Source organism: Thalassophryne amazonica, chromosome 17, assembly GCF_902500255.1.
Source record: "Thalassophryne amazonica chromosome 17, fThaAma1.1, whole genome shotgun sequence".
Taxonomy (NCBI): Eukaryota; Metazoa; Chordata; class Actinopteri; order Batrachoidiformes; family Batrachoididae; genus Thalassophryne; species Thalassophryne amazonica.
Window position 1 is genome coordinate 71,254,474 of NC_047119.1, and position 27,114 is coordinate 71,281,587.

The window sequence follows — 27,114 nt, forward strand, 5'->3', positions numbered from 1 at the left end:
CATGACGAACAAGTGAGGGGCCGTGGGTCTCAATGCCGCCGTCTTGCCAATTTTCCGGTAGATCAGGGCAGCACATAAGCCAAAAAGTACCAGCCCTGCAACCAAAAGACCAAAAATGAATAAATCCTCAATGTCCTCAATGGAGAAAGGCGCCAAGCATGCTACATGCCAGGAACTCCAGGAGTCGAGGACATAGCCCGCAGGATATGTTCCATCTGGGCAGGTAGGATCACCTGGTCCTGACCTTCTTGTAGAAAACCAAGTACACTAACCACTTGGCCACCACCCCTACACTGAGTTTTAAGTCCCTTTGGCTGCCCTTGTTTTCACTCAGTCACCACAGCAGATCTTGGATCATTAGTTCATGAATGGGTTCATTATAAAACAACCACTGAAGCATCTTGATGCATCTTTTTCTAAACAGAATCTCTTTTGTCTCACTGTCTGACAAATTTAAGTATTTGTAATAATCCATAGTATGCAGAGGTGTGGCCAAGTGGTTAGTGTCGTGACAGTGGCGACAACTGAGAACATGGTGCCATTTTGGGGCCAATTATGCTGAACTAACCTTTTATGTTTTCAACATTTTTTTTTTATCAGTTAACCACATACAGCAACACATCCAGGTACAGGTGCTATCAAAATAAATATATATATATATATATATAAAAATAGTTACAATATCAAATTTACATTTCATGATTTATTTCATTTAAAGCCTGATTTATGCAGCTGCTCCTCTGTAACTGTGTCATGCAATGACGTGCATGACAGTTTAATAGTTCTCCGTCGCTTGATTATGCTTTATTCTGGACTAATTTAACCCTCAACAAACTTTTCTTTCTACAATCATCACCTCCAAATCAAAGGTAATCTGTAGAATTGTATCTTTTTCCAATTCTGTGTTGTAAATTTGCAGACTTTTCTGCCCAATTTGATCCATTATGTAATCATTGTGTGCACTGCAGAAACTATTAAGAAATAAGAGTAAAGATTAAAACCAGAAAAGTGTCAAATCACAGTCTTTTGTGTATAATTTAACAGGTGCATGTCAGCCTGCGGGTCCGAATCTGAACACGGTGTGAAAAAAATAAACGGTCTGACTTTTTAATCCCGGAAATGACTCCGGTCCCACTTTATTCAATTCAGCGAGTGTCAGTGCTGAACTTTAATTTGTACCTCTGTTACTTTAGACATTCAGTCTGCTTGGTGTTTTAATGGAAATACATTGCGATCAGACGTAACATTTTATCCAATGTGCGTGAAAAATCTGTTATACAAAATCCATTAAATACAGTGTTTATTACATAGAAAACAGGAAGGTACAAAAACATCGGGTTTATACGATGACAGTTTAAGTGAGTTTTATTGTACAAATTTACCTCAAAGTTTAATGATGGTGTCGGCTTCCATCCCACACGGCTGACTTTATTTTCCCAAATTTGTCTTCTGTTCAGATCTGAAAGGAATCTGTACATCTTGAAGTCCTTGTTGTTTATTTGTGCATCCAAATGCACAATCACCTGGCATTGTCAGTGAATGAATGAATAAATAAATAAACTGGATTTACATGTAGATTAACAGCAAAAGCTATTTGGGCCCCAAGATGGCACCACGGATTATTACCAACTCCTCAGTTAGAAAAGTAGCTATTGGCTGTCCTAAAAGTTGCTAGAAGTCACTAAATGACATCATTGCATAATTTGCATATTGTTTGCATAATATGATGTAACAGATGCTGTAGGGAAAAAATGATGTCGCAGCAGAGGCAAAAAAAGTGAGTAAAACACCATAAAAATATTTAGAACTACAAATAAACTTATATTTTGGTTTGTTTATTTACTTTGCCATTAAAAGTGGCCATCACTTCTCAAAGACATGGAGACTAATTAGTCACAGCGCAGCAAACGAGGTAAGTAGATTGACAGAGTCCGAGTGAGGTTTGTGATTCAATGATCAGATTACTGCAGCAGCATTTAGGGGAGAAATCATGTTTTTTTTTTTTGTTTTTTTTTAGGTCCCTTCTAAAACATGGCAGAATTAGCTGTGGCGGCATCGCGCGTTTGTCATTCATTTGCACTATGAATGCAGAGGAGTGTAGATCTCCCTCTGCTGTGTGCTTTGTGGCTGCCACGGGCGGAGGACACTGTGTACTGAGCGCTGTGGGGCGGTGTGGACCCGCTGCCGCTCAGTGAGAACAGAGACTGACAGGTCAATACGTGCTTTCACTTTTGAGTGAGTCACATGACCTTTTTTTCAGTGCATCATGTCAGTACTCTCTGTAAGTGACTCTTTGTCTGGGATTATTTGGGTAATTATTTGGCATTCTAAGTCAATATTGGGTGTCAAATATAGAGGGTGGGAATGCAAAATGGAACAGAAAAATTTTCTGGGGAGGTCAAGTACTTACAATTCATCTCCATTCACCAGCTAACATCAGAAGGTCTCTGTGAAACTCGTCTACATTCCTCAAGTTAAGACAGTCTCAGTGTCCCAGTTGGGGGTGGAGGAGAGTGTCGGTGGATGACTTTGATCACTGTCCTGTTTCCAAAATTTCAGTGAAGAGGAAAATGCCAATAATGAAGTGGGTCATGGAGGAGGGGGAGCAGGGTTTGGTTAGAACAAGGGAATATTTACTGAGAAGAAACTGACTGGGATGAAAATAAAATGTCTATTTTGCATTGTTGTCCATGAACAACAAAAATTATTCATGTCTTTTTTATTTTATATATTGAAATTAATACTTTTTTCTTTACAATCACATTCATTCATCAGCCGTGAAACATTTATATCTAAGATGTAATAATGGGTGCTTGAAATTCTTTAATTTCACTGTAAATTAATACCTTATTAGATTTTTAAATGTCATCATTGACAGGCATTTATCAAACTCTACTTGTAAGAATTAAAAAGTAGTGGTTGTTAATATTACCAAGTGGAGAAAAAAGTCATTATTTACTACTTTATAACTCAACTTGAAATTGTTTTAAAAATTTGACAGTAGAAGTAAGACTTTGGACACACCTTATCTATATTTTAAGCTCAATTTTCATTCATTTGTAAAAAGTGCATAAGTGCCCCAACCAATGAGATTCCAGACAAACTGGAAGAAATAAATGGATCTTACTTAACAGGATATAATGAAGGCTGGACCACAGACTGTGTGTATACCGGACAGAGCCCACGTGACATCACACTCTGGTTTTCTATAGACACCTGGAACAGTCGAATTGACCCCCTTGTCTGGGCGTCACCATGTTGAGAGCCCCGCCCGCACTGATTCACGATGAACTCATTAATGAATAAAGGGGTGGGGCATGGGTGGTTCAGTGTGACCAAAAAAAACCCTGAACACAACCCTCTCCAAACCGAGTCCACAGCGCCAGCTAACACGTGAGTGTTATTAAATGATATTTTTGCAGAATGTGTTGTGGTTGTCCTAGTAACCTACCTTGGTGTGGCAGTAAGAGTTATGAGCCTGGTATTTCCTCCGTAGTTGTGCCTTAAGAGGACCTAATGGAAGAAGCTATCGACAGCTGCTAACAGTTCTAACGCCATGAGCATACAACATTAAATAAGACGAGAGTTTCGCTCAGCGTGAATATTGCAGCAGGGACGTCTTAGATGATCTGTTAGGACGTTTCAATGCAATAGCTGCACAAAATACTCCAAACAGACACACAGTAACCCAAAAGCCACTGTGGGCTCAGCCGCTGCCACTTAAAGAGACCACACCCACAATTATACAGAACTTTGACTTAAAACATCTTCATCTAAGAAGTTAGAAAAAAATTAACACCCTCCCCATACAGTTGTCATGGAGACAGAAACCACCTATTGAGACCAAATCTGTTTTTTGTTCCAGGCTGTAAACATGTTTATTTCTACTCTAAAGTTGGACATTTTAGCACGGAGTCCGATGGGGGAAAGTGCTCTGTCTTGGAGCCAGCGTCAAGCGGCCAGTCAAGGAACTACAATAATTGTGACTTCCAGGTTGAGTCAAAATATGGACTTGAATGTTGCTGCGTGGGCTGCACTGAAGGGATGAAGTGAGTGTGGCTTTAGAGAGATGTGAGAGGAGAGTAGGTGAGTTGCTGAATCTTGAACACCGATGCAAAATAATCACACGCTGGTTTTAGCAGCACAGCGGCGCTGCCAAAACTCCAGCTCATTGGATGAAAAGGCCTGACTTTACATCCAATGAGCTTTTTGTCGGTTTTCTCTGTTTTCCATTTTGATTGTATGTAAGTAGTAAAAAAAAAAAAAAAGTAGTAAAAAAATGTGATGAGGAGGTGATGGTCTGGTGGTTAAGCATTGGGCTTCAGACCAGAGGATCCTCGGTTCAAACCCCAGCCTGACTGGAAAATCACTAAGGGCCCTTGGGCAAGGTCATTAACCCCTGAGTCGCTCCTGGTGTGTAGTGAGAGCGCCTTGCATGGTAGCACCTTCACATCGGTCTGTGAGTGTGTCTCTATGAATGGGTGAATGTGAGGCATAATTGTAAAGCACTTTGAGCGTGTGTTACAGATGGAAAAGCACTATATAAATGCAGTCCATTTACCATTTATGATGGTATGAAGTCCAACATAGCATCACTATTCAGTCTGGATAGCTGTGCTGTTGAGAATGAGATCCTCACACTGAAGAATGACATTGAGCTCAAATCCAGAACAACACCTAACATGAACATCCAATTCTGGAATCTAATGCAGAAAGAGAAATACCCCAACTTCAGAGAAACGGCACAGAATTTGACTGCACGTTTTGGATCAACATATTTGTGTGATTCTGCCTTTTCACACATGAAAATCATCAAATTAAAATACAGATCCACCATGAGTGATGACCACATTGCGGCCTCCTTACAGCTGCACTCAGCTCCTACTGGACTATGAGAGACGAGCTGCCTCCTCTCAGTGCCAGAAGTCCCACTAAGGTAGGGAACAACTTTTCCAACTTGAATTAGGCATTGTATTATTTGGGTTGTTTGTTGTTATGGGCCTGTCCTAGGCCTACTTGTACTTATTCTTTGCACCACGCACACTTACTTCAGTAATGTGTTATTATTAAAACTTATCTTTGTACTACAAAATGGTGCAACAAATTGTGGCTATGCTATGGCATTCAATATGGCTTGGTAGATCTCAATACATTGTCAACTTTAAAAGTAGATGAGTTCAAAAAAGGTTGGGCACCCCGGTCTAGAACAGTGAGATTTATTCATCAAATTGGGGTTGGAGTCGTCAATAGAGTCAAGGACAATGGTTCATTTCACGGCTTTGAAAAGTGACCAAATTGTATGTTTTGGTACAGAGTTTAGCAATGTTTTCATTGAGTGACAAACAACTACCAGAGGGCGCTGCTGGATGAATGATTTTGAGAATTGATGTGTGATGTGAGTTTGGTGGCACTACAAACCTTAAATGTGATGTTATTGAGTTTTTATCAAAGCATGTCCTTTCACCGTAGTAATTTGTTGACAGTTCCTGGTCTCGCAGTCAGCTGCACACCAAGATCAATGTAATGCATAAAGACGTCTCATTTTGGGGGGTAAAACGGTTTTGGTTGGTTGTAGTTTGTTGTCTGTATTACAACATTTGTAAATCTTTGAATATCTTTACAACTTTACTTATAGTAAAGTTGGAAAGTATAGTGCGAATTTGGTTAAATATGCACATAAAGTGCGCATGAAGCAGGAATCACGTGCAAAACATGTAAAATCGCAGCTGCACTATTAGCACGACAACAGTCAGCAGACAATCACTGTTGTGCTGGCAGTGAAATTTGTCGAGTTGCCCCATGACTGTGGCTTTGGTGTGTGCATTGAACTGACAGGAGCTGTGGAGATCTGTGGTTCTGGTCATCATGGCTGGACAACACGTACGGTGTTTAGACTAACATGGACTAAAAACTACCCACTGTGACGCGCGTGTGTCTGCTTGCTGTCATCACACGGACATAAATAAAAACATATAACGGATCCACACGCGCTCACTGCAGCCCATTGACAGGCTACCCCCAGGCTGAAACGGACCATTAGATCATAACACGCAGTGACTGTCATGTCACCCACGTGCGCTCTGTTCCACATGACGCAGTGTCAGTCCTGTGGTGTGTCGTCCACAAGACACGCATGTCGGGCCGGACCTGCTCGCGGGGTGGCTGGACACGTGCCAGCAGATGTGGACATGAGCGGCCCGATGGCGCCGGAATGCACCCCGACACCCCCCCCCCCCCCAACGGAGGCACAGGAAGTAACCATACACCCGAGGGAAGCAGACAGGGTGCCGGCAGGGCCCACCAAGAGGGGGGGCTCAGAACCGCATCACCCCGCCCACGGCATCAGAGGGAGGAGCAAGCGGCGGCAGGAAGGGGGGGCAAAGGAGCCAACGCAACTGAACCCAGAGCACAAGCAGGGACCACCGGCACATGAGGGCGGGGCCCGGCCCCTAGGAAAGAGGCAAGACCCGCCCCCCGGGCCAGGAAGCACACGAAGCTCACCCGAGACCCCCCCAAGCAGCCTGCAGGAGCCCACAGACACTCCCACCCCGGAACCAAGCCCAAGGTCGGGAACGCCTAAGCGAGAATGAGGCAACACCCCATCGCATGAAACCATGGCCCCCAATCCCACAGCAGCCGTTCACCCCTGTGCCAGACTCCCACGCCCCACTGCCACTACCCCCCCAACAAACTGCAGGACCCTGGTCCCCATGAGTCCCCAGAGCAGGGCCCCAAGACCACGGCAGAGCTGGCGAGGCAGACCATCCCACCCCAGACCCCCACAGCCATCCAGGGCCCAACCACATGCCACACTGACCCTACCTACCAACCCCACCATAATTATTATGGTTAACTCCCTTGTTGTGTGCGACCCCTAAGTGAGCAAAGATAATGTTGCATTAAAAGCAGGGCAGGAGACGGCAGGTGGCAGACTGCCATGGGATGCTGCAGTACACTGCTGCACCACAGCCTGCCCTGCAAACCCACCACTGCCTGTGACCCTGACTCTGAAAAGTGAGTGTGTTTACTAATTGTGTTGAAATATAGTGTGTGCATTAAAATGGCAGGGCAGGAGAGGCGGATGAAGATCAATCCATACCCAACACCTGGCTGCAGAACTATGATCCCTATAAATGTGCTACCTAAACTCCAGTATGATGTGCGTGCGTGTACTGTGCTGGTGAAGTGCATTAAAAGGGTGTGACATGTGAGGCCCAACCCCAAGCGGGAGGAGAGGTGCGGTGCAGGGAGCAGGCCACACACACTGGCCCCACCGGGCACCGCGGCCCAACTCCAGAGCCATGGAGGCACCAGGGAGACGACGAGATGGAGGGGAGGCAGGCAGCCTCAGAGGAGCACCGGAAACACTGGGAAAAAACAAACCAACGGGGGGAAAGGGGGCCAGGCAGCCGGAGATGGGTGAGCCACACCGCCCGGCGGCCCCAAGCCAGGGAGGCACGAGATGAGACCCAGGAGAGACAGGGGCAGCCAAGGAGCCAGAGGGAGACAGGTGGGCCCCACAAACCCGGGGGGAGAAGCATGGGGACAGGGAGCCACGTGCAATCTGGCCACGGGGAGAGCCCCCCCCCGGCACCAGACCCCGGCCCACCAATGGACAGGCCCAACGTGGATAGGAATGATGGCCATCCAGTTATCCCCCGCCCACCACCACCCCAATAGGACCAGAAGCCTGGCGGCGCGGCACCAGGGCCCCACGGGCAGACCGGCCACCACCAGGGCAGGGGCACACCCGCGCCCCAAAAGGGAGGAGCCAGCACCCAACCTATCCCCCCCCGGAAGCCTGCAGAGCCACCGGGCAGCACCGGAATGCAGCCCAGGACTCTGCACCCGGACACCAAACCATCCCCGCAGGCCCCGGCCTCACAGCCCCACCACACTCATCCTTGCCCTTCCTGATATCAGGCAGTTTCCTGCATCTTTCACAGGCCAGCGATGGTAGCTCAGTGGTAAAGTTTCTGACTGGCAGAGCTTTTGGAAAGCGTGGGTTCAAATTCCATAGATGACGTCGCTGCACACCAAGATCGTCACTGCACACTGGCACAGCTTCACCAAAACAGGGTGCCCCAGCAACAATTGATGTCATCCAAAGCACCAAAAGCCAATCATAGAGTGAATTCAGGTTCACGGGTTTAAACCAGAGAAGATAATATAAAAAGTGAACTTGATGTATTTGAAGGAAAAGGTGAGGAAGGAAACCTTACTTTGTGGCAAGTGGTGAGAAACTCCAGATGGAGTTGGACACTGGTGCTTCCATTGTCAATTATTTCCAAAAAACTATAACCACTTAGATGGTACTCGGTCAAGGTTTAGGGTGAAGACTAGACTCGGTCAAGACCGAGTACCATCTAAGTGTGAGTTGAAAACATATCGTAGTGGACCGATGGAGGTTAAAGCTTTTCGCCATGTGGCCATGAAATGCAAAGGAAATACACATTCATTGATATTATGTTGTGAAAGGTGTTTGTTGTCCACCTCTTTTGGGAAAGGATTGGATTCAAAGACTACAGTTAGGTCTTGTGCACAAAGAGTGGCATCTGAATCTGTTGAGGATTTATGTGGTAGGTACTCAGAGGTGGTTAATAAGAACCTGCCCCCCCGGGCCATCAAAGCCAAACTACAGGTTACTTCTGGGGCCATTCCAAAGTTTTGCAAACCTCACCCATTGCCTTATGCTCTGAAGGATGCTGTGGAAGCCCAATTGAACAAAATGGAATCAGAATGGATTCTAACACCAGTCGTGCAGTGAATGGGCCTCACCCACCGTGAACATCCTGAAGGTGGATAATTCTGTAAGATTTATGGAGATTATAAAGTATCCATAAATCCATAGTTGAATGCTGATCAATATCCAATTTCAAAACTGCTGGATTTATTCACAAAACTGGCAGGGAGTGACAGGTTTACAAAACTGTCTCAACCATACCAGCAGGTTGAGTTAGGTTGAGTTAGACCAGGATTCGAAAAAGTACCTGACCATTAACACTCATAAGGGGTTGGACCAAGTAAACAGACTCCCTTATGGAGTTGCTGCTATATTCCAAAAGTTGATGGATCAAGTGTTGCAAGGGTTAGGTGTCATGTTATCTGGATGACATATTAATTACAGGAAAAAGCCATGATCAACACATGAATAATTTGGAGGATGTGTTAAAAAGGTCGTGGTCCTGGTACAGCCGTCTTGCCAATTCTCCGTAGGATAGGGCAGCACATAAACCAATAAGCACCAGCTCTCCCACAATAAAACCATATATAAATAAATCTTCGATGTCCTCCACAGAGAGTGGTACCAAACACAGAACGTGCCACTTCTCCCAGGTATTGAGAACATAGCCCACAGGGTAGGTTCCATCTTGGCACGCAGGGTCCCCCATCTGTTCAGATTTCCATTTATGAGTTTGTAATTTCTAAAGTTTTCCACCAGGCAGTCAGAGTGGAAGAAATCAACAGATTTTTTTATTTTTCCAGCAAAACTTTGAAATGGCCAAATCTAAAGTCTGAAACCATTTGACTGTGGGTTTGAATGGAATCACTGTAAAAAGGTAATTCATTTGTGGTAATATTTTCATTTTGATAGTTGCTATCCGTCCTAATAAGGAGATGGGGAGGTTGTTCCATCGTTTCAAATCATTACAGATTTTGTCAGTGAGTGGGGTGAAGTTCAAATGGGTCAGCTCTCTTAATGTAGAAGAGCTATTTGTGCCTAGGTAGTTAATATTGCCAGTGGGAAAGGTATAGTGTGGATCTTGGGGTGAAGGATTCCATGAATCTTCGGTTAAAGGAAGTATCATCGATTTTGACCAGTTAATAAAGTAATCTGATAGTTGTGAGAAAGTAGTGATCAGTTTAAATACTACTTGTAGTGATTTTGAGGATTCTTGGAGATATAGCATGATATCATCAGCATATAAATTGATTTTGTGGTCAGACATTGAAGAGTTGATACCCTTGATGCTGACGTTGACATATTGCAGCCGCAAGTGGTTCGATAAATATTTCGAATAATGGTGGTGAGAGTGGGCAGCCTTGTCTAGTCCCTCTTTGCAAAGTGAAACTTTGAGAAGTAATCTCATTAGTTGTGACTGTGGCCTTTGGTGAGTTATATAGAGTTGTGATCCGATGAATAAATGATTCTTCAAAGCAAAATTTATGAGGGACTCTAATAAGAAAACTCCAACTGACTCTATCAAAGGCTTTTTCTGCATCCAATGACACCACTATTGCCTTTGTATTGCTTTGCTGTGATTTGTCACTGAGATTGAGAATTCTTCTGACATTATTGGTAGATTGTCTACCCATAATAAACCCAGTTTGGTTCTTATGTATTACTGATGGCAATAGTTTTTCTAAGCAGGATGCCAATGCCTTAGCAATGATTTTTACATCAGTATTTATTGATGATAGCGGACGGTAATTAGAGGTCAGAGTAGTCTTTTTCTGGTTTCAATATAAGTTTTATTGCTGCAGTATTCATATGAGTGGGAATTTGACCTTTAGTCCAAATTTCTGAAACAGTCCTAAAGAATAGTGGAGCCAGTATCTGCCAAAAATGTTTCAGGAATTCAGGAAGAAAGCCATCTGGACCCGGAGCCCTGCCATTAGGCATTTTATTCAAAGCTGCATGTAGTCCTATGATAGTTACAGGAGTGTCTAATGATTCAGTGTGCACTTTACAAAGTTGATGCAGGTTTAGATTATCAAGGAATGACTGGATATGTACTGGATTAGGTGCATTCTCTGATGAATATAGATTACTATAATAGTTCTTAAATATCTGATTAATTTTCTGTGGTGACTGTGTAGTTTCCAGCTTGATCCTGGATAGATGTTATCCATGATTTTTCCTTATTGCATTGTCGTTGATTTGCCAGAAATGTACCTGATTTATTATGTTCAAAATTATTATATCTAAGTCGTTGAATGAGGAACTCTGTTTTTTCCATATAATATTGTCAAGTTGAATTATTATTATTTAATGCAGACAGAGTTTGATCACTTGCGTCTGCTGCATATTTGTTTGTTAAATGTTTAATTTTTTCTTAAAGGTCATTGTCTAATTTATGCTCCATTTTCTTTTTATAAGAGGAATATGAAACAATTTTCCCTCTGATTACTGCTTTTCCTGTTTCCCAAAGCAAAGAAGGAGAAACACTCAGTCATTTCTTTCTATAAAGTCTGCCCACTCCTTATGATTTTATCAAATTCTCAGTCCTTTAAAAGTGAGGTGTTAAAGCGCCATGAGTAAGACAGTTTAATAGTGGATTCTATTTGTACGGAGAGTGACACAGGAGCATGATCGCTGATAGTGATGGAATGAATTTTAGAATTATTTTGGGAGTTCTAGAATTACTAGAGAGGAACAAGTCAATTCTAGAATGAGACTGATATACAGGAGAGAAAAATGTGTATTCCTTTGTCAATGTATTTTTGATTCTCCAACTATCCACCAAACCAAAGTCATCCATCCATATACTCCTTTATAGTTTTGGCAGACTGAGAAAGCCTTACAGATGTTGGAGAACTGGAACGACCTAAAGACGGGTTTAAAGCAACATTAAAATCTCCTCCAATGATGACTGCCGAATTGGTCATTAAATTAGAAATTTGTGAAAACAATGAATGAAAAAAGGTTGGGTCATCATTGTTGGGCGCATATAAATTAACAATTGTAAATATTTCACCCTAAATAGTCGCCTGGGTTATTATATACCGACCTTCGGGATCCATCACAGAGTTATTAAGAATGAATGGAACTCTTCTGTGAACTAATATACTTACTCCTCTCTGTCTGCTGTTATAACGAGCTGAAAAACAGACTAAATTTTGGGCCGGTCAGTAAATTTTCCTCTGCTTTAAATAGATGTGTGATAGATCTGCCCTTCTTTTCTTATCTTCTGTCCTCCCCTACAGTCTGATGTTGTCAAGGCAACTCCAGACATTATGCACACACTGAAACTGATACAAACTCATCTGACTGATATGAACTCATCTCATCTGCTCACATGATGCACGTTTTTTTCATTCTTTTTCATCAGTCACGAGAAAATTTATCCTGGTGAGGTGAAGAAAATTGTAGATGACTACCAAGTGTCTGTGATGGTGCCTGCTGGCAAAAACTGGAAGTGGCCAGTTAAACCTGAAGAAATCGTTTACAGCCATAAGAAAATGGTCAAGAAATTGAGCCAACCCTTCGCTGTAAATAACTGAGGGCATTTTGGGTTTGATGCCGTTTAACAGTTGGGCAACTGATTGAGATTGTTTTCATCTGGCGTAGGGCTTCCAGAAATACTACAATTACCATTTTGCAAGGAACAGGTTTTATATGAGCAAAGCATCGCACAGCGGCGCAAAGCTCACTCATGGTACAGGGCGTCCGAAACAGGAAGTGCCAAAATTCAAATCCACAGTAAAACAGGAAATGTTCAAATGTTAAACACTTCCTGGATTGACAGATGAGATCCCATGGAATCTCGCGGGAACTCAGTGGCAAGCTCACACTTAAACAGGAAGTGCCAAATTCTCAGTCACAGTCACAGGAAATGTCCAATGCTGAACACTTCCAGGAATGGGTGGAGCTAGAGAAGAGGCTGGGGTTTCAATGGACTCCCCTGAAATCTGATTGGACACAGATGACTGACATGTCACGGCACCACACATCTGGCTGAAAGACCTGCATTTTCAAATCAGTGAGTCACATTGACTGCTAGGTTCTTCCTGTGCTGTGTACTACAAAAAGTTCTAATCCACCTCAGTAGAAAAGAAAAATGTTTGCTTCAGATTTGAACTGAACACTTTGTTTGAACGATGGACTTCTAATCACACCAAACTTATATTGGTGAGTAAACGACCGTATTTTATGCCAGAAATGAGGTCCAGGTTGTTAAAAGCAGCATTTTTCCTTTAATTCAGGTTGTCTTATATACACATATTTAAATTAACAGACATCACCTGGTTCATGCTCTGTTGGTTTATTAGTGCAGCAGATAACTGAAACAATCCTTCAAATGGTGATAGAAGCATCAAATTCAGCACAAATACAGCTGGAGCAAAATTAATGGAGCAACTTTAACTTTTGACCCCTGTACAAACTGAAACTGACCTTTGTCACCATTCTTGCTGCTTTTACCTCATGACTCCATAACATTCAGTCACAAATTGTCCAAACTATAAATTTTTGGAATCTTTATGAGCGGGCAAATAATGTGGTGGTGTTTTCTATATGATTGGAGCATCTTTTAATTTAGACCCCTGTGTAATTCTTCATTTGACCCCTACCTGACTGCCTTTTGAAAATTCAAGTGGCCAATTACTTTTTTGTAAAGCGTTAATGTCTATGGATTATTTGTGCCAAATTTGATGTTTGGATCCCACTCAAAATATTCTCATCTGCTGCACTATATATGCGATGTAAGATGCTCCTCAGTGTTTCTCAATTGCCCTCAAAAGTATTAGAACACTTGGTATTTCACACATTTTAATGTTTATTCCATTTCAAATACTTTTTTTTTTCTAAAATTATCTTCCTTAACTCAAACTGAAAGCAAATCTCAAAATCCAGTTTTCTGATGAAGTGGTGTAGAGGATTTTCTTAAAAAGACCTGAAAGTTCAGCTACAATTTGACAGAAAGTACATTTGAGATGAAAGACTAGATTTGGTGTTTTGATGAAAGAAACTATTTCTTCATAATTGATGTAAATAAAGTCCAAGACATATTCAGTGACTTGGAAATGTTCATGTTTCCATCCCTGACTTGTCTAAAGAAAACTGTCAATAAAACGGATTATTATTTACATGTTTTATCAAGTTGTAGAGATTTTATTTCAGTTCAATTTTTGAGGAAGATAATTTTAGAATTTTTTATTCTTTTTTTTTTTTGTATTTCTTGTATTTAAAATGGCATAAACAAATTAAAATGTGTGAAATACCAAGTGTTCCAACACTTTTGGAGTACAGTATCCTAACCTTATGATGAGTGCAAAATGAGTGTGGTATTATTACTGTTTTGTTTAAGAATGTTTAATTTTCACTGTTGCTGCACTTTGTGTCAAATCATAGTCATATCGTATATCATATTGATATGAAAATTCAGTAAGGTATATCTTCTACTGTATATTCCAAATCTAAGGTGGAACTCTACTTGTGTTTACTAAGGTATACCTACAGTAGTGTTCAGAATAATAGTAGTGCTATGTGACTAAAAAGATTGGTGCAGGGTTCTGGTATATATTTTTTTATTGTTACATGGGAAACAAGGTACCAGTAGATTCAATAGATTCTCACAAATCCAACAAGACCAAGCATTCATGATATGCACACTATTAAGGCAATGAAATTTGGCTATTAGTAAAAAAAAAAAAAGTAGAAAAGGGGGTGTTCACAATAATAGTAGCATCTCCTGTTGACGCTACAAACTCAAAACTATTATGTTCAAACTGCTTTTTTAGCAATCCTGTGAATCACTAAACTAGTATTTAGTTGTATAACCATAGTTTTTCATGATTTCTTCACATCTGCGAGACATTAATTTTGTTGGTTTGGAACCAAGATTTTGCTGGTTTACTAGTGTGCTTGGGGTCATTGTCTTGTTGAAACACCCGTTTCAAGGGCATGTCCTCTTCAACATAAGGCAACATGATCTCTTCAAGTATTTTGACATATCCAAACTGATCCATGATACCTGGTGTGCGATATATAGGCCCAACACCATAGTAGGAGAAACATGCTCATATCATGATGCTTGCACCACCATGCTTCACTGTCTTCACTGTGAACTGTGGCTTGAATTCAGAGTTTGGGGGTCATCTCACAAACTGTCTGCGGCCCTTGAACCCAAAAAGAACAATTTTACTCTAATCAGTCCACAAAATATTCCTCCATTTCTCTTTAGGCCAGTTGATGTGTTCTTTGGCAAATTGTAACCTCTTCTGCACATGTCTTTTATTTAACAGAGGGACTTTGCGGGGGATTCTTGCAAATAAATTAGCTTCACACAGGCGTCTTCTAACTGTCACAGCACTTACAGGTAACTCCAGACTGTCTTTGATCATCCTGGAGCTGATCAATGAGTGAGCCTTTGCCATTCTGGTTATTCTTCTATTCATTTTGATGATTGTTTTCCATTTTCTTCCACGCATCTGTTTTTTTTTTTGGTCCATTTTAAAGCACTGGAGATCATTGTAGATGAACAGCCTATAATTTTTTGCACCTGTGTATAAGTTTTCCCCTCTCCAGTCAACTTTTTAATCAAACTACGCTGTTGTTCTGAACAATGTCTTGAACGTCCCATTTTCCTCAGGCTTTCAAAGAGAAAAGCATGTTCAACAGGTGCTGGCTTCATCCTTAAATAAGGGACACCTGATTCACACCTGTTTGTTCCACAAAATTGACAAACTCACTGACTGAATGCCACACTACTATTATTGTGAACACCCCCTTTTCTACTTTTTTTTACTAATAGCCCAATTTCATAGCCTTAAGAGTGTGCATATCATGGGGAGTATGGGGGGGCAGAGCTCCTCCAGAAGGTGAAAGGTAAAATAAGGAAAATGCTTAAAATAACTCAAAATAAAGTCTGAAGGACCTAAATGACATGGTGAGATGCTGACGGGCTCGCTCATTCATGTCCGACATATGCATATTATCAAATCCTATGGTAAATTTCCACGTCCGTGAATTCCAAATTGTGAAAAAAACAAATCTATAGGCATTAAAGGTCAAGTGTATTGAATTGAAGGAAAAGGGATAATGTGTGAACTGATATAAGTATTTTGGTTGAGTATGTCATCAGCTTGTGTGATTGGCCAAACTCACACTCATTACAGACCATTACATAGCTTTTGTATAATTAAAATAACCAATGTAGTGAGTATTCACATTACACTGGAAAAATGGAACGTGAGTCACGATAACGTGAGTCACACAAATTATGGAACACGCTGCCTATGTTTAGAAAAAAATCTAATTATTTTCTATTTTTGTAGCCATTTTCTGTCAACAAATGGCACATATTGATCCACTCCTATAGTTTGAGGAGAATTTGATGTGTGCTAAAGTAAGTTTTTTTTTTTTTACTTTCCTTTTTGTGTAACGCAAGTCACGTGTTAATTAGATACAATTAAAATCCCAGTTGTTGAGTATTTTCAGCTTTTGGTGATATCATTCAATACCTTGTAAGAATGGGTTGTTGTATGCAACAGTTGGATTCTTACAACCTCCAAGTGTACCAGATTTGTTTCCACAAACCGTGGAAAATGGGCTAAAAACGTAACGCAAGTCACATGGAATTGCGCATTCGATTCAATATGGCAAAAGGGACTGCTCTCCAAACTGTTGGAATGTGGGGTTGGAGCAAAAACATATGACATCATAAAGTCAATGTACACAAACAAGTGCGCGGTGAAAAAAAGACGTCTTTCCACAAAGCAGGGGGGTCAGATAGGTATGTAGTTTGAGACCAACTCTCTTCAACATCTACATCAATGAATTGGCTAAATCATTAGAAGAGTCAACAGCACCAGGCGTCACTCTAGTGGACACAGAAATCAAATGCCTATTTTTGGCAGATGACCCGGTGTTGCTGTCTTCAACCAATAAAGGACAACAACAAGAACTTGACCTTCTACACAATTTCTCCCAGACCTGAACCTTGACAGTGACAACACAAAAATGATGATATTCCAAAAAGGGCCCAGTCTCCAGTCACACAAATATAATTTCTTCCTGGACAAGACAGTCCTAGAACACACAAAAAACTACACCTACCTCAGAATAAACATCAGCACCACAGGCAACTTCAACAACGCTATAAATAACAAGTAAAGAAAGGCTTTTTATGCCATGAAAAAGAACATCAAAGTAGACATCCAGATTCAAATCTGGCTCAAAATATTGGACTCTGTCATAGAACCCATTTCTCGTTGTGATTGTGAGGTCTGGGCCCTCTTACCAACCAAAATTTAGCAAAATGGGACAAACACCAAATTGAGACTCTGCATGCAGAATTCTGTAAATCCATCCTCCACATTCAATGGAAAAAAACCCAACAAAGCATGCAGAACAGAATTAGGATGATACCCACTAAGGTTATAACCATTAAAGTTCAAAAGAGACCAATTAAATGTTATGACCACCTTACAAATAGCGACCCCAGTATGCTCCATAACAAAGCCCTGATCCACAGAGAGATGCCCTCTCAGCCAACTGGTTCTGGGACTCTCTACATAAACACAAGCAGAGACACCAAACAAAAACCCTGTTAGACTCAACCAAATTATAAGAAAACAAAAAGAAAACTATGTGACACATTGGAGAAAACAAATCAACCAAAAACCAGAGTAAATTGGAATGCTCTTTGGCCCTAAACAGACAGAACTCGGTGGCAGAATACCTGAACACTATGACCAACTCAAAGCTCAGGAAATCATTGACTATGTACAAACTCGGTGAGCACAGCCTGGCCGTGGAGAAAGGCTGCCACAGACAGACCTGGCTCCCCAGAGAAGACTGCCTGTGCACCCACTGCTCACAACATCAGGTGGAGACCAAGCTGCATTTCCTAACCACCTGCCCGCTGCACCAAGACATCGACAAACTTCACTATCTGTTGGCTGAAGTCCAATGTGCAATGTGCAACAATGAGCAAGGTTTGTGAGCCGTTGCGACTCGAAAAGCAGGAACAACTAACATAAACCATTAACCCAAAACATGTCACTACTATGTAACTTTATCTATGTAAACTATTAACACATTTTATAGGATGGTACATTTTTACACCCAAAGCACGATTTTTAGTATTATTTTAATCCCACATCTCCTGTTTACATATTTACTGTAGAACATTAACTGTATGTAAATCTTCTTAAATTTAATTTTTTGCTCTATGTAAGACTTGATGTGATACAATGTGAACATATGTTTATCATGTCAATAAAGCACTATCCATCCATCCATCCATTTTCTTCCGCTTTATCCGGAGTCGGGCCGCAGGGGCAGCAGCTCAAGCAAAGCCGCCCAGACCTCCCGATCCACACACACCTCCCCCAGCTCCTCCGGGGGAACCCCAAGGCGTTCCCAAGCCAGCCGAGAGATGTAGTTCCTCCAGCGTGTCCTGGGTCTTCCCCGGGGCCTCATCCCAGTGGGACATGCCCGGAACACCTCTCCAGCGAGGCGTCCAGGGGGCATCTGGAAAAGATGCCCGAGCCATCCCAGTGACGATCCTTTGTGGGGATCTTACCCTTCACGCTCCAGCACTGGTGGACACGGGGTCTGAAGGGAATCTGCTGAACAGCAGGTGGGCCAGGGAGGTAGGGCTCCCTCTAGTGGCTCTACCGTCACCTTTGAAGGTACGGGCACTAGATGGCACCCTTCGCCCATTAATCACACACCAGACACCACCCGTGACTTTGGTGGTATCTGGGAATCACAGGGAGGAGATTGTGTTCTATGTGACACCTTCTACCTCCCGAGTGATTTTGGGATTTCCATGGATGTTTAAGCACAATCCCCGGATTGATTTGCCGTCTGGGGTAGTGACGCAGTGGAGCGACACCTGCCACCGGGAATGTTGAGGATCCTCGGTTCCACCCGGTGTGACAGCTAATGAGGAGGTTAAAGTCCCCCCCAATCTGTCGGCGGTGCCGGAGGTGTACCATGATCTTGCTGACGTCTTCAGCAAAGAGCTGGCACTCACTCTTCCCCCGCACCGTCCGTATGATTGTGCCATTGATTTGATCCCGGGCGCTGAGTACCCGTCCAGCAGGTTGTACAACCTCTCACGTCCGGAACGCAAATCAATGGAGACCTACATCCGGGACTCCTTAGCTGCCGGGTTGATCCGGAACTCCACCTCCCCGATGGGTGCAGGTTTCTTTTTCGTGGGCAAAGAGGACGGCGGACTCTGTCCATGCATAGACTACAGAGGGCTGAACGACGTCACGGTTCGCAATCGATACCCGCTGTCTCTGCTAGATTCTGTGTTCACGCCCTTGCATGGAGCCCAAATCTTCACAAAGTTGGATCTTAGGAATGCGTATCATCTGGTTCGGATACAGAAGGGAGACGAGTGGAAGATGGCATTTAACACCCCGTTAGGTCACTTTGAGTACCTGGTCATGCCGTTCGGCCTCACCAATGCGCCCGCGACGTTCCAGGCATTGGTTATTGATGTCTTGTGGGACTTCTTGCACTGGTTCGTCTTCGTATACCTGGACGATATTCTCATCTTCTCCCCGGATCCTGAGACTCATGTGCAGCATGTACGTCAGGTCCTGCAGCGGTTGTTGGAGAACCGGCTGTTTGTGAAGGGTGAGAAGTGCGAGTTCCACCGTACTTCTTTGTCCTCCTTGGGGTTCATCATCTCCTCCAACTCCGTCGCACCTGATCCGGCCAAGGTAGCGGCTGTGAGAGATTGGCCCCAACCGACAAGCTGTAGGAAGCTGCAACAGTTCCTCGGCTTTGCGAATTTCTACCGGAGGTTTATTAAGGGCTATAGCCAGGTAGTTAGCCCCCTGATGGCCCTAACCTCCACTAAAGTCCCCTTCATCTGGTCGGATCGGTGCGAAGCCGCATTTAAGGAGTTGAAACGTCGGTTCTCGTCTGCACCCGTTCTGGCGCAACCTGATCCCAATCGCCAGTTTGTAGTCAAAGTGGATGCCTCTGACTCAGGGATAGGAGCTGTGCTGTCCCAGAGCGGAGAGTCTGATAAGGTTCTCCATCCTTGTGCCGATTTTTCCCGTAGGTTGACCCCGGCAGAGCGGAACTACGACGTCGGCAATCGGGAACTCCTAGCGGTGAAAGAGGCTCTTGAGGAGTGGAGACACCTGTTGGAGGGAGCTACGGTGCCCTTCATGGTTTTCATGGACCATTGGAACCTGGAGTACATCCGGACCGCCAAGCGTCTGAACCCCAGGCAATCCCGCTGGTCACTGTTCTAAAGGCGTTTTGACTTCCGGACCAAGAACCAGCAATCTGACGCCCTGTCCCGGGTCCATGAAGAGGAAGTCAAGGTCGAGCTGTCAGATCCACCGGAACCCATCATCCCTGAGTCCACTATTGTGGCCGCCCTCACCTGGAACGTGGAGAAGACCATCCGGGAGAACCTGGCACGGAACCCGGACCCGGGGACCGGCCCAAAGAACAGACTGTACGTCCCACCAGAGGCCAGAGCTGCTGTCCTGGACTTCTGTCATGGTTCTAAGCTCTCCTGTCATCCAGGGGTGCGAAGAACTGTGGCAGTGGTCCGGCAGCGCTTCTGGTGGGCGTCTATGGAAGCCGACGTCCGGGAGTACGTCCAGGCCTGCACCACCTGCACTAGGGGAAAGGCTGACCACCAACGGGCACAGGGACTCCTCCTGCCTTTACCTGTGCCTCACCGCCCCTGGTCCCACATCGGCCTGGACTTCGTCACGGGCCTCCAGCTGTCCCAGGGCATGACCACCATCCTCACGATAGTGGACCGGTTCTCCAAGGCGGCCCACTTTGTGGCCCTCCCGAAGCTCCCGACGGCCCAGGAGACTGCAGACCTCCTGGTCCACCACGTCGTACGTCTGCATGGGATTCCATCCGACGTCGTCTCTGACCATGGTCCCCAGTTCTCCTCGCTAGTCTGGAGGAGTTTCTGTAGGGAACTGGGGGCCACCGTGAGTCTCTCGTCTGGGTACCATCCCCAGACTAACGGACAGGTAGAGCGAGCCAACCAGGAATTGGAACAGGCCCTTCGCTGTGTGACCTCGGCGCACCTGACGGCCTGGAGCAACCATCTGGCCTGGATTGAGTACGCACACAACAGCCAAGTTTCATCTGCCACCGGCCTCTCCCCGTTTGAAGTATGTTTGGGGTACCAGCCCCAATTGTTTCCGCTTGTGGAGGGAGAGGTCGGGGTGCCCTCGGTCCAGGCCCATATAAAGTAGAATTAGTAGTGTACTTTGTGCACTAAGAAATTCAAGAATGTAGCCAAGCAAACACGAGCTAACCAATAATGGATAAGCTAACCACTCCTAAGACTCACACAGATGCAAATAAGTGAATTAAAATTCACAGCAGTTACACTGAAAAACTAATAGAAGTATTAAACAGGTAAAAAAAAAAAGCAGCAGCTATAAAATACACTAAACAGTTAATTAACTAACAGGGGTGTAAAAAAAAAAAAAAAAAAAAAAAAAAAAAATGAAGTGAAAAAATGACGGGGGTCCGAAATAGCTAACACAAGCTAACTGCTAGCAAAAATGCTAGCCACTCCTAAAATTTTACACAGGAGTAAAATAATTACTTAAAATTCACAGCAGTTCAACTGAAAAACGAACAGAAGTATTAAACGGGTAGAAAAGAAACAGCTATAAAAGTAACAACGGAGAGGGGAGAGGTCGACCTAGCTAGCGAATGCTAACTGCTAGTGAATGCTAACCGCTAGTGAATGCTAACTGCTAGCGATTCACAACAGGACTGTTGTTAAATAACGTTCAGAGTAGATACAATTAAATAACTAAGACTGCAAGCAGTCATATATGGGCCCTCGTTCCGCGCGACTGCCTACCCAGGCCAGTGGGTGCCCTTGTGACCACATGTGGGCATGTGCATGCAGGGGTAACCACTCATCACACAGTTAAAATTTTAAACAAATCACACAATGCATCCAGGAGTTATGACATGTTGATTGTTCATCCACTAGGGGGCGCTCAGTGTACAAACAGAGGGGCTGGGTGTGTTCAGGGGTCAACCGTCATCATACACGTGAAGTTTCAAGTCAATCAGGCAAAGCATGAAGGAGTTATCATGACATGATGTTTTATGGCAAAGGGTCAAAATGGCAGAACCATAGCAGCCACACCCTTCAACATAGAGAAAAGCTTTCAATAACTTTTGTTCAGTATCATCTTTGGATGCTGTCAAAGAAATTTGAAGTGCATTGGACAAAATCCCTGGGAGGAGTTCGTTCAAATACAACATATGGAAATCACGCCAAAATGAGAAGAAAATTCAAAATGGCTGACTTCCTGTTTGGAGTAGAAGAGACTTTTTTGTACATCTATGAAAGTCACACGTGTACCAATTTTCATCTCCCTACTCCAAAAAAACCCCTATGTGGAGGGGTTTTTGAAAGTTTCAAGGGGGCGCTATTGAGGCATTTTGCCCCGCCCATGGGCGACGCCCCTATGAATTCTAAGAGGTTGTCATGCTCGACCTGTGTATCAATTTTCATGATGATGTGACAAAATTAAAGCCGTCAAAGTGAAGAACGTAATTTCATGGTGAATGGGCAATATTCGGCACACCGCCACACGGACGCTGTTACTTGTAACTTCACGGCGTTCATCGCCTACGTTCACCAATTTGTTCTGCATGTTTTAGAAGTAGAATGAAGTTGATTGGGTTAAGTATGTGACATCAGGACCTCTTAAAGTAAAAATAGGACATTTCCCGCCACCACCGGGGGGCGCTATGGTGCAGGTGGGAACTTAAGATATGTAGACGTTCAGGGCAGAGCCCTCATCATGTCCAGCAAGTTTGAAGGATCTACGATGAAGTATGTGGGCGGGACAGCCGTTCGAAGTGAAATGGCGTGCTCCGAAAAGCTCACCAAAGTTTGACGACCCCTAGCAGCCACGCCTTTTGACTTAATTAGAATCTTTTGATAACTTTTGGTCACCATTGTGTTGTGATGATTTTGACCAAATTTGAAGACGATTGGATAAAATCCCTAGGCTGATGTAATCGCACGTGATTCAAATCCATATAGTTATTAAAAAAAAATAAGTCTGTTTCTTTTCTCACAGACCTCGTATTCAGTTAATGGTCACGGGACCCAGATCCCATCCCAGCATTCTGAGTGGAGGGCGTAATATGAGGCAGATCAACATGCGCACAGCTTGAAGTAGTTTGTGATTTAGGAAGAGGATATTGCTTGCAGGCATGCATACAAACAGATCTGTTTTTCTTCATACATATAATTTTTAGTATGAATCATATGCAATGTTTTATAAATGGCTCTTTCTGTATGGAATATGCAGGTTCTCCCCATAACTACTTGGGTTCCCTATGGGTGCCACAGCTTCTGCTCGCTGCCAAAGACATGCAGGTTCATTGAGCTGGTGACTCTGGTGTTTGTTGGTCCTGCTGCAGACTTATGGCCTGTCCAAGGTGTAGCCCTGGCGTGCCCAACCAGTTGATCGCGGGCTGAATTCCAGCTGATCGCATTAAAAAAATTCTGTCACTGCACTCGAGGATTTAGTACTGCTATAACAGACTGATGCAGAAGGTGGCAGCAATGCGCCAAAAAGAATGCCGGTTGCCATTAAATGCCAAAGAAGAAACACCATAAAAGAAGAGTGAGGTAAGGTTAAGGTTAAAAAAAAAAATAGAAAACTTATTTTCATTCAGAGTGGGAGGACATTTATTTTTCTGTTTATTCGAATACCAAATCCATCTGTCTTATCCGCAATGCAAATGCAAAAGAAAGGGAATTTGGAGCGGCATTTCAAAAGGAGACACAAATTTTCCAGCTAAATCACCTCTACACACCTGAAAAGTCCAGGAATTGAAAAGTCGGCGGGCAGCAAAAATGGTCCATAAATATGGAAGGCGTTATATGGAAGTGTTGAACAAGTTTACGTGTTCTGTTTGGGCCAGGAGTCTGCAGACGCATTTATTCTGTTTGCAGGTGCAGGAAACATGCAGACAGAAAAGGCTATTTGCACCATTGAGGTGTAACTTAGGATTTATTACACTACTATTTTACCAAACTCATCTACACAAATTTATATTAAAACATGTTCTACCATGGTGCAAATTAAACTTTAATAAACCCCTTAATTGCACCATGATGATGCAAATAAAGATTTGGTGGTTCTCTATTTGTGGATCAGAACTTCTTCCCAGTGTAGATGATGGAGGCCACTGGGACCTTCATAGCAGCAGAAATGTTTCTGTACCCTTCCTCAGATTTGTGCCTGGAGACAATCCGGTCTTGGATGTCTACAGACAATTCCTTTGACTTCATGCATGGTTTGTGCTCTGACATGCACTGTCTCCTGTGGGACCTTATATGTAGACAGGTGTGTGTCTTTCCAAATCATGTCCAGTCAACAGAAACATCTTAAGGATGATCAGTGGAAACAGGAGGCACCTGAGCTCAATTTTGGACTGTATGTTGATTTTGCCCTTCCTGGCGAAATCTAAAAAAACCCAAAACTTTTTCACATAGTCATTATGGGGTACTGTGTGTAGAATTTTGAAGAAAAAAAGATTTTCATCCAATTTGGAATAAGTAGAAAATGTGCAAAATGTGGAAAAAGTGAAGTGCTGTGAGTACTTTCCAGATGCATGGAATGCCTGTTTTTTCATGAAAGTAAAATGAGTTCTTTTTTGCAAACATTGTTTCATATGAAAGTCAGTTTCATTGCATTTGTATTTGTACCATAGAGCCACTAACCATTTTTCTAAAATTCCAACTTCTCTTGAGCCACGCTGACCTCTCATCATTATTCTGTCCTTCTCTCTCTGGGTGGGTTTGGCAGCCTCCCTAACCTCTAGAGCCGGCTTGTTGTAATCTTTCTCACTTCTTTTGGCCAGTCGCCTTGTTCTGCTAATCTCCTGGTGGCAGGAAAACCTGCACAGATTAGTAACTCCCTTCGGCTGCTCCCTTGTTTGCACTCGGGGTCGCCACAGCAAATCCAAGGTGGATCTGCATGTTGATTTGGCACAGGTTTTACGCCGGATGCCCTTCCTGACGCAACTCCACGTTACATGGAGAAATGTGGCAGGGGTGGGATTTGAACCCAGAACCCTCTGAACTGAAACCAAGCGCATTAACCACTTGGCCACCACCCCTGCTAGGAAAACCTGCACAGATTGTGGATTAAAATTATGGCAGATGTTCACTCAGTCACTTGCAGACTGACAATATTATTCACCACATTTTCTTCTTCCTCTGTCATTTTAACTTCACATGGTTACTATACTCAAATAAAAGTGGGAGAGTAGGTCAGAGGTGTGCAAGACACAAAAATAAAACTAAAGAAAATGTCCACAAATTTACATTTACTACTCTTGAAATTGGATTTATAGAATGTTTTATCTCCAAAAAAAAAAAAAAAAAAAATTTGTTGTAGGGTCAATTTTTCCACCCCAGAGAAGAGTCTTTTCGCACAACTTGTATCGTCACAATACAAGTTGTGCGAAAAGGCTATTTTGCCATATTGGCAAAATGACAAAACTATTATAGTTTTGTCACAGACTGCCACATGGATTAGAATACGGTGTTATTACTATTTGATAAAACCATATATTCACATTGGACTGTTAATTCTCTCTATACATTTACAACATTTGACTTCAGCAATTTTTGCTTTTATAACAACTGATAGTCTTAAAATAAACTAAATTAAAATTAGATACAAGTAAAGCTGCACCTACTGTTCATTAAGTCACCAATATAACTTTTACTTCTCAGGAACACTGATTTTAGGTTTAAATTACACTGTTATTCACTTTTATATAATGGCTGAGTGGATCCTTGTCATTTGATTGGTGCTTTGTATGTCACGTGACATGGATTATTTGTCTCATCTGTGTCGCATTGCATTTAGCGTGCAATTTGGTTCCATACACTTTGTGCCATTGCATGCTGTGGACCCCACCCACAAGTGGGGGCGGAGTTTAGCTAAATGTGGAGTTTGTTTTGCTGACGGACGACAATTTGAAGGAGCTAACTGAGGGTGCTAATTCTTCTAACACAAAAAAACCCCAAAACAAATCTCATATCCAGCAGTCTTTACACATACAAACTGTACCACACAAAAAAAGCAAATTTAATAAAAAAAAAAAAAACATTATGGTCATACCTTTACTTATAAATGAAGTCCATGTGCCGCTCCTTCTGAACAAAAGCATCAATAACTTGTTTGTAGAATTCTTCCGTAGCTTTCTTCAGTTTTAGAAGTCTCTGTCTCAGTGGAGATCACTGCCAGAGAAGAAAGTTGTCCTTCATCATTCCTGTTCTGAGTGTATGTTTGGAGCCTTTTCTGGCTTTGAACGTGAGTGGGCAACAGCTCGTTTTTGATGAGAAAATTCTTCAGGTCACGATATCCCATCTGAGTCCAGACGTTGTCACAAGTTGAGAAAAGAAGCCAGGAATTGCAGAAAAAGGCCAGTTTCTTACTGGACATCCACACAGCCAGACTTTGTGTTGTGCTCTGTCTGAAAAGAGTAGCTCTTCTGTTGTCTGGAGCAAACCTTTTAGCTGTTGGTCTTCCTTTAATTATTACCCCCTGCTTCGATTGAAAGTCCAATTTAAAAAAAATTGCTTCAGTTTGGATATGTAGCTCTCCATTCTGAAAGTAAAGTCCAGGCGAGAGGAAAAAATAAACGGCTGCTCTTGTAGTTTGCTGTCACTTATTGTGCAGCTGAGGAGTTGGTGCAAAAAGAATTCCTGGTATCAGTAGTGCCCCCTACCATGAGGCAGGAGAACTGTGTGCCTCACTTGATGCCTTTTTGTAGCTGTTTTATGATCGCTCAACACATGAAACACATTACACACATGCAGCTGTTGACAAAAAAAACACTTTATATTATGTACATCAGCTAAACTATGGAATTTAAGTTGCAGCCAAAGCCAAAGTGTTTGTCAATTTTAATGGTGACAGACAGTGAGACAGTCTGACTGCACAGCGTGCCAGCAGTCAGCCCAGTGATTGCGCAATCCAAGGTAAGGCAAAAACGAGACTACGATAAAACGTAGTCTTGTTTTAACCATCTGTGATATCGTGTGATTTGACCACTTATGGGGAAACTCCATTTAATATATACACAGCATAACTTCACACGGTGTACTGTTTTGTTTTCGGCTGCAATCACCGAAGCAGTCGCGAAAAGTGTTTTTTTTTTTTTTTTTTTTTTTTTTTTGGTTCCTGGTGAAGAAGAAAAGGCAAGGCGGTAGGAGATGTTGTGTCGGTAAAGTGTTAGCCTACACAGCTCACAAGAGTAGCCCTGTTCTCTCGCCTGCAAAACCGCCTAGACATGTTTGAGCTCTGGATCATAAACAAACCGCAACACATGTCCACTTTCCCACCGCATTGTCATTTTTTCTTTGCATTTTCACTTTG

At 43.0% G+C, this 27,114-nt stretch overlaps 1 long non-coding RNA gene across 1 annotated transcript; it reads left to right on the forward strand.

Annotated features, from left to right (window-relative positions):
- Positions 1–3,205: 3,205 nt before the first annotated feature.
- On the forward strand, positions 3,206–26,163 carry LOC117529690. The gene is made up of 3 exons (XR_004566076.1): positions 3,206–3,324; positions 16,113–16,116; positions 26,153–26,163. It is a non-coding gene; the product is annotated as an uncharacterized LOC117529690 (long non-coding RNA).
- The last annotated feature ends 951 nt before the right edge of the window (positions 26,164–27,114 follow it).